We start from the raw sequence: 12,235 nt of genomic DNA on the forward strand, positions 1-12,235 counted from the left end.
GACGGGTTGAGATGAGCGGCTGGGGCAATCAGGTGAGCCTCCTTTCTTCTGGGGCACTCCATGCAATGAAGTCATAAGCTAAAGAGAAATGGCTCCTCCTGATCTCTGGGTCCGGTTCCTCTCCGGTTCCTCTCCTCCGCCTTTCACCTTGGCCGTCTAACTGCCCTGCGCCCGCAGGATGGCAAAGTAACGGTGCCACGACCCCTTCCCCCGGAGGGCGTTTGGCAGCTCAGAAGGCTTGCGGTTCCAGGTACCAATCGCCAGGCTCAGCGCCACCAAAACCTTGGGTTCCTTTAGCTTCCCAGCCCCTGCTGCCCTGCCTGTACCGCCGCTCCTCAAAGCACAAAGCCCCTCTGCCCAGGCCTCCCCCAAACTTTGCCTGCAGCACCGCATGCAGGAGCCGGGCGCACCCGCAGGGTCTGAGGGCCCCGCGCGCGTCCCCTTCGCCCCCCACACAGGGTAGCAAGCCCACGGGGCTCAGGACCCAGGGTACGCCCACAGGGCTAGAGGGAGCCAGGACCCAAAGGTGAGGCGCCCGAGGGCGCCCCGTGGCCCGCCCTCAGGTCCCCTGGTCCCCAGTCGTGCCCCGCCCCGGGCTGTGCTGGAGGTGCGCCCGGCCTCCGTCCTGGCCGCCGCCGGCCCCGCCCGGCGCCCCGCGGCCCGCCTTCCCGCCTTCCGCCCGCGGCGCAGGGGCCGGGCCGCGGTCACGGTCACAGGCTGCGCGGAGGCCCCGACCTGCAGGCTGGGCTGCGAGCCTGCCCCGGGCATCGCCGCCGCCCCTCCGACGCCCGCCAGCAGCCCAACCAGGTGCGTCCGCCGCCCGCCGGCCGTGCCCACCGCTGCTCGGCCCGGCCCTGGCTCCTCCGCGGGCGGCCGAGGCCGGTGCCGGCCCCGGGGTTGGACGACCCCCCGACGGACGGGGCTGGGGGGCCACAGGGAGACGGGCCTGTGGCCTCCGTGACCAGGGAGGCCCCGGCCCGGAACGGGGGGGGGGGGGGGGGCCGCGGGCGTCGGGCTGGAGTGGAGGCTGCAGGACCGTCTGGAGCGCCCGCACGGAGCCTCCAGGCCGCCTCCTCTTCCCCGTCGCGGGACCCAGCCCCCAGCCTCCAAGTGCTTTGTCCCGGCCCCTTTGCGGTCCGGTCCTTTTCCTTTTCCCCTTGTCCTTTCACTCTTGGTGCCATCTAAGCTCTCCGAGGGCGGAGCGGGTCTGACTGTCAGGTCCCCCGTGGGACTCGGTGCGTGATGGAGTGAGGGAGGCCCCCGGGGAGCCGGGGAGCGAAGGAAGGAGGCTGAGTGAGTGCACGTGAACTAGAGCCCAACGAAGGAACACCTGCACCCGCGCAATGCAGGCCCAGCGGAGGCGGCGGGCACAGGCTTACAACCCATCCATCTCTGCTGGTTTCCCAAAGGGTGTCAAGGGTGGAACTTCTGTAAATGGAGTCACTCCGGTGTGGCTACTTAAAGGTTGGTTCTGTCTTAGGCTGTTTTTAAAGAAAACACGTAATCACAGAAGCACCCTCCCCCACCCCCCCACCCCCAATATTTTACCTTTAGGTCGATTTTCGTGTATGTGTTCTTTTTTCTCGCCTGTGTTTTGTTTTCTTCGCTGGACTTTTGGAGAACCATTGTCACCATAATATTCCTGAATGCATTTCTGAAAGGTAGGGGGTGCATCTCACGGCAGAACCACCTGCCTCTGCTTTTGGTAACTTGTTTGTAAAACCAGACGTTTCCCTTGCTTTCAGGATGATGAAGTCTTGTTTTCCGGAGCCGGTACTGGCTGGTCTGTGGGCGACGGGAGAAGGCTGATTCTATAGTCCGGAGAGGGAGGGAGAGGGATGTCCATGTACGCAGACACTTTGGTTGAGACTATTACCGGCCAGTTCCAGGTTTCCAGACCCAGGGTTCCGGAAAAGCTGGATCGCTTTGGACTTGTCGCTTGATCTCTTTAGCTCTCGGTTTCATAATCTCCAGGATGAGGGAGGTTAGATGGGGCCCCTCCCTGAGTTAGATTTCAAGGATTCTCTCCTTTATCAGGGGTAAAAAAGGTGGCATTCCAGGTGATTTAATGGAGTTCTGTTTAGCTCAGCGGCTCTGCTTGGGAACTCTGGACAATCTCGGGCCTCCTTTCCTCTCCGCCAACTGCAGCTCTCTCCTCTCCTCCACATCTGCTTCCCAAGGGCCTGGGAGTTCAAGGTGAGGATGGCCGACTCCGAGCTGGTGGGGAGAACGGAGGGCAACATTTCATTCTGCATCGCCACAGGCTCCCGGTCCCGGGTCTAACTTGTTTTTCCATGCAACCCAGCCTGACAATACCAAATAGTTCCTGGTATTGTCAAACACTTCAGTAATTTCCCACCGCTCTTGGGCTAATGAAGGCCTACAAAACTCCATGTGGCCTTAACTCTGCAGCTGCATCTCCCAAGCTTCCTGGCTCCCTCCTACCTGCCTTCTTTCCCTTGCTCCTGCGAGCCATGCGCCCTCTGAACACAGCACGCGTCGTTCCCTCAACCCCAAATTATTTTTTACTTATATTGCCCCGTTTAATTCTTAGTATAAACCTAAGGGGTAAGTGCTGTTGTAGTCCCTGTTACCTTCCTAAATAGAAACAGTGCTTGGAAAATGGGAAAGTTGGGTACTCAAAACACAGGCAGATGGAGGCGGGGGTTTCTCCCCACAAGATAGACAGTCCAGGGAAAGCCTGTGTGATGTTGGAAAATGTGGTCTCCGGGGCATTGTGGGTAAGTGAATTTTGGATGGGAGTCCGGGCCAACCTCTTCCTTTATAAGAGCGACCACTCATGCAGACGAGGTACAGTGCCTGCATCCCTGGAATCCAGGCACCAGAATGCAAGATACGTTTACAGGACCCATGTAATTAGTCGACAAGAGCAAAAGGGGGGCTCATAAATTAAGTGGAAAATTAATTTGTTCCTTCTTTGTCAGTCAAGTTTAGCCTCGTGGAAGGCAGAGACAAACTGCGGCTGCCGGAAAAACGGAGAGCGGATGCCAGTTTGATTTAGCTCAGGAGGCTGAGATTTTATGCCCCGAAGGCTGGTGTGCTGGAATAGACCTTCTCATTGCTCACAATATTATGAAAAAACACATTAAAGCCACAATTTTTATTACTTGCCCTGGAGCCAGAAATTTAAAATGTACTTTCTTCTCCCCCTACCCGCCCTAACCCACTTAGCTTTTAAAAATAAACCACGCATTCATGTGTTGGCCATAGCCAGATATTAGTCCTTTCTCTTTATTCCTGGGCCCTGTTTCGTTAATGCAGCAAAGAAGTCGGGCTGGTGAGCGTCTAGATCTGTGGAATTTTTCTTTAGTTATTTTGTTAAGCACATATTAAGTTCGGTAACCGCTTCTTGAGTGTGTACTACGTGCCAGGGAAAGGTGAATGAGATACTGAGTTTAACTAGGGAAGGAAAGTGGCCCACGCACACATAATTACACCACGGGTGATGGAGAAGTAGTTGCCACTCGTTCTCCTAGGAAAGAGGTCTGGGCAGAGCGGAGGAAGACTTCTCTGAGTGGGTGGATTTTGAAGCCTCAAAACCAAGGGAAGGGAGAGGGGTGTTCCAAGCAGAGAGAGCTACATGGGCCAGGAAAAGGAGGCGCGTGTGAGCATGGCACTCCCAGGAAGAGGCGGCCTTGGGAGAGGTCTGGTGAGGGTGGGGCCAGAACGAAGGCCCTTGAATGCGACACTATTTAGATTTCATGAAAGCCTCGATCATCTTTTTTTTTTATGAGTTTCTTGAAGCTGAATTTTTAAGCAGAGGATGCTACGTGCATTTTCTTTAGAAAATAGCTCCGTGAATGATGTTTCAGAGGGAAAAGCAAGGATGCCAGAAGAAAATGAGAATGCTGTTGCCGTAGTCCGCGTGAAATAGGGTAAAGGTCTAAACTAGCCTAGGTTTGAGAGGTACTCAGAAAATAGAGGGGTTCAGATTTAATGACTAGCTGCATATGGGAAGTAAGGTTGACAGTAATTCCGAGACTTTGGAATGACTTGACCGGGGGAATGGAGATGCCACTAATGAGAATAATAGGTATAAGATGGGGAAGAGGTCTGGGGAGGAAGACAGTGAGTAGAGGTCACTGTGGAACATTCAGGAGAGATCCCCAGGATACAGCTTTGACTGTAGCTGTACTATGACATCATACAGTTGAGAACTGCCAAAGGTTATGACAGTTCCTCAGCCTGAAAAGACCAATCAACTCCACAAACCACTTAAGAAGAAGGAAAAACACACACACATCAGACTCGACTACTGACCATTACATCATATTTAAGGTAAGTTCCTTAGAACTCTAGTGGTTATGCAAGTGCCAGCGAAGGAAAAGGGTTGGACACTTAAAAACAATGAAGCGTTAGTAAAAGCCACCAAGAGAAACCGAAACAGAGCAACACAGGTAGGAGTAGTTGAAAGGGACAAAGAAGAGCAAAGGGCAGGAGTGTAGCAGAAAGGGTTGATGGGTAAGGACACAGGTACAGGCGGCTTTGGAATACAGAGAAGAAACTTGAGCTGGCTCTTCCAAATAACTGTTACTTCTTTACTGTAAGAATGCCACGAGCTTTAATTTCTCTTCTTATTCAACCTGTCAGGGAGAGACAAATAGGAGATTGTTCAGAGGCGCTGGGCAGGGGGTTGGGATGTTCTTTTGCAGAGAAAGTGCCGGGAGACTTTGAACTAAGGGAAGAATAACAAAGGTAGAGTAAGATAAAATGAAAAGGAGAATGATTGGGAGGAATTTTCAGAACACTTAATGGATTCTCTGACAAATAGCTGCTAACAAAGAAGGTAGATGGATGCAGTGTTCTCTGAGTATTGTGGCATTAGACTTGCTTGGTAAAAGAGAATTTATTAGTGGAGCCCCTTATACTTTAAAATATTTTAAAAATTTGATTGTTCCATGAGCTTTCAGAAGCAGGTGCATCCAGTTGCTATTATCTTTTTTTTTTTTAGAATCAAAAATCTGGGTGTTTAGGAGGCTGAGTTGGCTTCAGATGCTATGGCTGGCAAGGCGTTCAACCCTCGGTTCTATTCATTGTACCAGGGCCTTGCTCCGCCTTTTACAGTGTGTCCCTTCTACCCCCACCATGCCACATTATGTAAAAGTAAAGCAGATTATTTGAGGGCCAACAAAGCCAAGATCTGGGGTGAGGGGCGGTGATGGAAAAGATCCTTAGCACTGACTCTGCTATACGCAGTAGGGATGGTCGTATGAAGGGTCATATATCGAGAATATCTGTGGAAATGGAATGGCACCTTCAATATGGTAGAAGTCTACAATAGAAAACAGTCTTATGATTAACTCTCTTCTGAGGCAGATATCCCCTTTATAAAGTGAACTTAATCACCCAATATATTGTTGGATAAATTCAGATTTTCGTATATGGGTTTTGCCTAAAGCAAGATACCTCTGCAGTAAGCCGTAACTATGCTGATTATGTTACATGTGAAGACTTTTATTTTTTATCCTCATGAGGATATGTGTTTACTGATTTTTAGAGTGAGAGGAAGGGGGAAAGAGAGAAAGAGAATGGATGTGTAAGAGAAACATCTATCAGTTGCATATCAAACTGCAACCTACGTATGTGCAGTGACCAGAAATGAACCCACAACCTTTTGGTGTAAGGCAGTGGTTGGCAAACTGCGGCTCGCGAGCCACATGCGGCTCTTTGGCCCCTTGAGTGTGGCTCTTCCACAAAACACCACGTGCAGGCGCGCACGTACAGTGCGATTGAAACTTCGTGGCCCATGCGCAGAAGTCGGTTTTCGGCTCTCAAAAGAAATTTCAATCGTTGTACTGTTGATATTTGGCTCTGTTGATTAATGAGTTTGCTGACCACTGGTGTAAGGGATGATGCTCCAGCCAACTGCGCCACCTGGCCAGGCTGTGAAGTCTTTTCTAATTTGAGTATCAAATATGAAGACAGGGATTGGAGTTGGTCCTCTAATCATTAGAGACCATTTAACATTATATTAGCATAGTAGGTAACCAATCAATGTTTGTAGTATGAAAAAAGTGAATGAACTCATTAATACATACTAGTAATTTTCTTATTACTTTTATACAGTAGAGCCCACTGGATTAAAAAAAAAGCTTATCAAATATAAAATGAGTGGAAGAACCTTTATTCTTGTATTAAATATCCTTAAATGATACATGAACAACGTTCTTAATGTGTATTTCCAATTTAGGACTTTAAACATTTAAAAATTCCTCTTGAAGAAGGTATTTGATGATAAGAGGATACAGTGAAGGCATCATACCAAAATAATGTCATATTTTAATGTGTTGCATTTTTCAAAGCAGAGTATGGCTCAGTTATTTTTTGTTATTGAATTTGTTTTTATTTTGTTTTTCCCATCACCATTTATCTCCTCTATGCCTTCTTCCACCTAATCGCACCTCTTTCCTCCCTGCAATCACCACACTGTTGTCCATGTCCATGAGTTCTCTCTGTCTCTTCTTTCTTTAAAGGTGAATGGATTCCCCCATTGGAGATATATCCTTGTTTATCTCCCAATCAAAGTGCTTCCTTATAGCTGGCATGTTAATGTGGACCAGTAGTTTTATTGCTAGATTTACCCAGTGGCCGGAGAAGTTTCTATTGAACGAGTACAAAAAAAATGTTTTACATAAATGTTAAAGGACGCCTTAAAATTAAATACCCGTTGCATTTTGAAGTTATTTATTACATGTTCTTACAAGCTAATCTCTTTTTAAAGTATGATACTTTGTAAAACACTGTGAAATATGAAAACACGAGAATTCTCCTGATCTGTCCGCAATGTGTTAAGGTGGACTCCTCTTAGCGGACTTAGTCAGCTGTAGTTCCAATGAATAACAGGAACAATTCTTGTTAGTTATATCAGCTAAGATCCAGCGACTGGGCAGGGATCTAGAGTGTGACGTTTTCTTTTCGTGGGTTTCCCAAAACTACTAAAACTTCAACCCTACACTTCCCAGAGATGGAATAGTGACCTCTCAGATCATTTCTCCAAAGCCTTTTCTGAACGAGGGCAGGCAGGAACAGAGATTGGCAGGGGGAAGGACGAGGTCTGCTCACGGGGGGAAAGAAGGAATCGGCTTTGAAAACACAGAGGAGCCTTTGGATGTGGAAATTTACAAGGCCCCGAGAGCCCTGGAACATCTTTAGAAGCTGAGCCCAGCGGAATAATGGGAGGCTGTGTGCTGGCTTGGCATTGCAGCCTGTCTGGCACCGACTGCACTGGAAACAACCCTTCAAACATTTGCATCTGCATACATGACATTGGGTACTCAAAGTGTCCAATTAAACACTTGTCAATGGAAGAAATGTTGGTTTCCTCGGCTGACCTGGTGTCCGCCTGGCCTTTCTGAAGGGGAAGCAGTTTCAGCCGATACTGTTGTATGCTCTTCCTTTGTGGACCTGATCTTGTCCTTCGTGTTCGGAGAAAATTCTTCTTGAAAGCCACAGAGGCTGTGCCAAGTGGTGGACCGGGGAATTGGGTTAGGCAACTGAAGAAAAGTGTCCAGGCTGTGAGCGCTTTTCAAACCCCCAAAAAACCTACTGAACACTTTAGTTTCTTTTGGACAGTTCTAAACTCATAGAGCTTAAAAATTACAAAAGTGATAGCAGCTGAGAAAAAGGCTATGTTGATACATTTTTAATAGTATAATTCTTGTAAGTACTGAATGTATTCTTTTTTACATTTCAACAAATATATATTGAACCAGTGTTAATAGTGGTGTGTGTGTTGTATGTGTGTGTAATGTATATGTGTCCCTATCCTTGTGTTTTTTTTTTTTAAACATATTTTTATTGATTTCAGAGAGAAAGGGAGAGGGAAGAGATAGAAACATCAGTGATGAGAGGGAATCATGGATCGGCTGCCTCCTGCATGCCCCCTCCTGGGGATGGAGCCCAGGACCCAGGCATTTGCCCTTGACTGGAATCGAACCCAGGACCCTTCAGTCCGCAGGCTGATGTTCTATCCACTGAGCCAAACCAACTAGGACTCCCTATCCTTGTTGACACACACAGAAATGCTCAATTATAAGTCACTGAGATTGGTTCTGGACACATGATGTAGAAACAGAGGAAGAGAGGAAGGAAATAGGGAGAAGAAACCCATTAAAGTTATTCCTTAGAAAAGTTCAAGTGTATGAGGAAGTGGAAAGCTTTGTGACCTTGAGTAAATTTCACAGTTCTACGAGCTTGAGTTTCCTAGCTCATAAAATGGGGGAATGTAATAACAGGAACATCAAAGGTTCTTGTCAGGATTAAGTAAAATGATCTGTGTAAACTGCTTACGGTAGCAATTGCCTCTTTGAAAATGCTCAGTAAATGTTAGGAGGTTTGCACATTCCTCTGTGGTGAAGGGAAGGAACCAAGGAGAGGGAGAAAAAATTAGAAAACTGTTACACTCTGAATAGAAAATTTGGCTTTGGAAAGGAGGGCGGGCAATTCTGTCACCGGGACATGCGCTGAGAAGGACTGTAGTTTTGAGGTGAGGATGAAGAAAGCCAAGGCATCTCATGGTCATATTGTCCCCTCACTCATGTAGACGAGGAGAGCTGTGGTTGAGCATGAGGGGAATGGGGGTGGAATTTGGGGCTTACGGGGAATGGAAAACCTTTGTAGCAGCTATGCTGGGAAATTCGATAGGGTCAGCTGAAGATAAATATAATGGTTGCTAAGCAAAGTAGATGACCTAGTTGTGATCAGACAGCCTTAGTCTATAGTGGAGACATTTGGCATAATTATGTAAATGGTGGTGGTGGAGAAAGGACAGAGAAAATTCAAAAGGTCTTGAAATGGTGAGTGGGTATATAGAAGTTCAGACAGACTGGAGGTGAGGAGGTGTCTTAGTCAGTTCGGGCTGCTGTAACAAAGCGCCGTAGACTGGCTGGCTTATAAACAACAGACATTTATTTCTCACACTTCTGAAGGCGAGAAGTCTGAAATCCTGGTGCCAGCATGGCCAGATTCTGGTGAGGATCCTCTTCTGGGTTTGCACACTGCCATCTTCTCATATCTCCACATGGCTGAAGAGCTCTCTGGTATCCCTTTTATTAGGGCACCAATCCCATTTTTAGGGCTCCACCCTCATGACCTGATTTCCTCCCAAAGATCCACCTTCTAATACCATCACATTAGGGTTAGAATTGCAACATATGAATTTGGAGTGGGGGTGGGGGAGTGCCATACAGTCATCTTATTGCAGGAGTCTGTTCACTCAGACAGCCAACATCCGTTTAGCTGCTACTCTGTGCCACATATGTGTTGAGCGATGGGGATACATGGATGAAGGAAACACAGTTTCTTCTATCTACTGGGTAGATCATTCACATGACTTCAATCTTTCCCTTGAAAAGCTTTAAGCCTAGTGACATTATCTGGATAATTTCTATTCAGATTGTGGTAAACTTTGAAGGAGGCAAGCAGAGGGTGCTAGGAAATGGAAGAGGACATTGCACACAGCCTGTGAGAAGAGGAGGCAGGTCAGGGAAAGGATGCTGGGAAAGACCATGCTTGAGCTGACTCAAGATGACTGTAGGAGAGGGGGTTAAGGAACGGCAGAAAGGGAGAGGAAAAAGCAGAGGGAGGTGACTGGTTTGGCCAGGGCAGGTAAGAAAAGGCTTTAGAGAGAAGGTGTGTAAGATTCTGATGGCTGAAGATTCTTAGCAGATATGGGACCCCCCCGCCCCCCCCACCCCCCACCATCCAAGCAGTTCTCGGACACCAGCGGGGTGTCTTACAATTCAACTCAATTCTGATGCTATTGTTAAAAAACAAAATTCATCCAAGTAAATGTAAAGATAAAATTGGATTTACTCAACCATTCATGGATTGGGCAGCATCCCCTCTAGTAAATGGGAAGGAGCTCTGAAGAGCTTTAGAAAGGAAAAGGCTTCTAAAGGCAGAAAGGCGGGGGGGGGGGGGGGGGGGGGGCGGGGCGGGAGTCAAGGAAGTTATTTAGCAAAGATTGGAGGTTTCAGGCAAGGTCACCTTCCTCTGGGGGCAGCAGGGGGCTGTCAGGTGGAGGACCTCACGCGTGCTGACCGGGACGAGCCTAGCTGACTGGTTAAGATGACGTTCCTGGGAGAGGCTGAGACTGCAGTTAGCTGAGGCATTAAGTCTCAGTTTGAGGATGTGAGCTCAGCATAGGTGACTCCATTTTGGGCTTCTCTCTTTCTCTCTCTCTCCCTCTCTCTGTCTCTCTCTCTCTCTCACTATCTACCCAGAGATAGCATCAGTTCCCACAGGTTGAGGGCTCAGTCCACACTATGGCCCTCCACTATGAGGTCAACCACAAGCCCAGGGTTACCTGTGCTTCTGACCAACTGGCTATAGTTCAGAGGTCCCTCCTTGGACTTGATTAATTTGCTACAGCGGCTCACAGAACTCAGAGAAACTTTTTATTTTCTTACTAGATTACCAGTTTATTATAAAAGAATATAACTCGGGAGCAGCCAGATGGAAGAGTTGCATGGAACAAGGCGTTGGGCAAGGGCTCGGAGCTTGCATGCCCTCTCAGAGTGCACATCTCCTTGTGTTCACCCGCCTGGGAGCTCTCTGAATCCTGTCCTTTTGGGTTTTTATGTGAGCTTCATGACATAGGCATGATCGATTATATCACTGATCATTGGCGATTCAACTCAATCCCTGGCCCCATGCCCCTCCCTGGATGTGGGGGTGGGGGTGGGGTGTGGGACTGATAGTTCCAGTTCTCTAATCAGATGGTTGATTCCCCTGGCAACCAACCCCATCCTTAGGCATGGTCCAAAAATCACCTCCTTAACCTTTGTTGTTCTCATCACTTAGGAAATTTCAAGGGTTTTGGGAGCTCTGTGCCTGAAATGCCCTTCTCTTTGCTTTCCTCTATCAGCCAAATGTTAACCATACTTCAAAGTCTGACTGAAGTCCTGCATCTTTTATGAAGTCCTTTTAAACTACTCATATCACTCATATTCTCTTTTTACACTTAATTATTATTACTGATTATTTTCTCTTTGATTTTTGCATATCTTTTAGTCTCCACAATATATTTTATACTTCTGAAGGCAGGAATCTGGTCTTTTACTTCTCTTGTATTATGCAAAGTTCAGGGCATATGGTTTTAAATAAATAGTTGCTAACTGAGTGATTGTTTATTGGGAAAAAGTACTAAACTGAAATAATTTCACTTTGGATATACTTTCTGGCCTGCAACCATCTATTCTGAATTCTTGCATTGCACTCAGCATTATAATACAATGATAGGAGCCTAAGAGTTAGAGTACATGCAAACTAAAGTGTGTGTGTGTGTGTGTGTGTGTGTGAAAAGCATGTACAAGTATGTCTAAAAAGCATGTGCAAGTAAGTCTAAAAAGCTTGTGCAAGTATGTCTAAGGAAGTGGACATAACTCTCTTTCTTCAATAGTTTGAATGTTCCATTGTGGATTGTAAGAGCTATGGTGTAAAGTGGTATTTGTAATCCCATTCGGCTCTTAACTTGCCAAGAAGAATATCCTCTCTCAGGATATGTAGCTTCATTACAGTAGTAACCATTGTGTTGTCAAATCCTTGTGAATTACGCACAACAAAAGGAAAGCAAATGGCCTAGCTAAGGTTTGGCAGTTGCAACAAGGAACCTATCAATTTGAGGTTTGCTTAAGTGCAGTACATTTAAAAGGATGTTCTTCCAAGTAATTCTAGTGCTTGGAATGAACGAAGAATCATATGAAGAATCTGCAATTTATTTCCAACAATTGGGGAAAAAAGAAAATAAAATTCTAGCCAACTTTCCTTTGGTTTGTATTTATGGAATATATGGAAGTTTAGCATCTTAGATTTCCCCTAATTATCAGTTCACTTGTAGAATCTATTTGAAGAACTATTTTCACCTCCAAGTTATAACTGGAGTGATATAGTTCACTAATACGGTTTTCAGGGATCTGGCAGAAAAACAGACTCTAGCAGATCTCATGGTTGCAGTGGTTCTCAACTATGGGTCGCGACCCACAGGTTGAGAACCGTTAGCAGGGTCGCCTAAGACCATCGGAAAACACAGATATTTACATTACGATTCATTAACAGTAGAAAAATTATGGTTATGAAGTAGCAATGAAAATAATTTTATGGTTGGAGGTCACCACAACATGAGGAACTGTATTAAAGGGCCGCGGCATGAGGAAGGTTGAGAACCACTGCTCTACAGGCACATGTTTCCAGGTTGAAACTTGGCAGAGCGGTT

The 12,235-nt window shown here is 46.9% G+C and overlaps 1 protein-coding gene across 2 annotated transcripts in view; it reads left to right on the forward strand.

Moving 5' to 3' along the window:
• CPQ (carboxypeptidase Q) overlaps positions 1 to 12,235 on the forward strand; it is a 372,988-nt gene that overhangs the window by 15,514 nt on the left and 345,239 nt on the right. The window contains exon 1 of one of the 2 annotated variants that reach the window (XM_079796013.1): positions 664 to 807. The exons of the other annotated variant lie outside the window; for it this stretch is intronic. The gene's annotated coding sequence lies outside the window, so the exon portion shown is untranslated. Of the gene's footprint in view, positions 1 to 663; positions 808 to 12,235 lie in introns of those variants that run through there. 2 annotated transcript variants of the gene reach the window in all.

The sequence above is a fragment of the Cnephaeus nilssonii genome (assembly GCF_951640355.1).
Source record: "Cnephaeus nilssonii genome assembly, chromosome: 18".
Taxonomy (NCBI): domain Eukaryota; kingdom Metazoa; phylum Chordata; class Mammalia; order Chiroptera; family Vespertilionidae; genus Cnephaeus; species Cnephaeus nilssonii.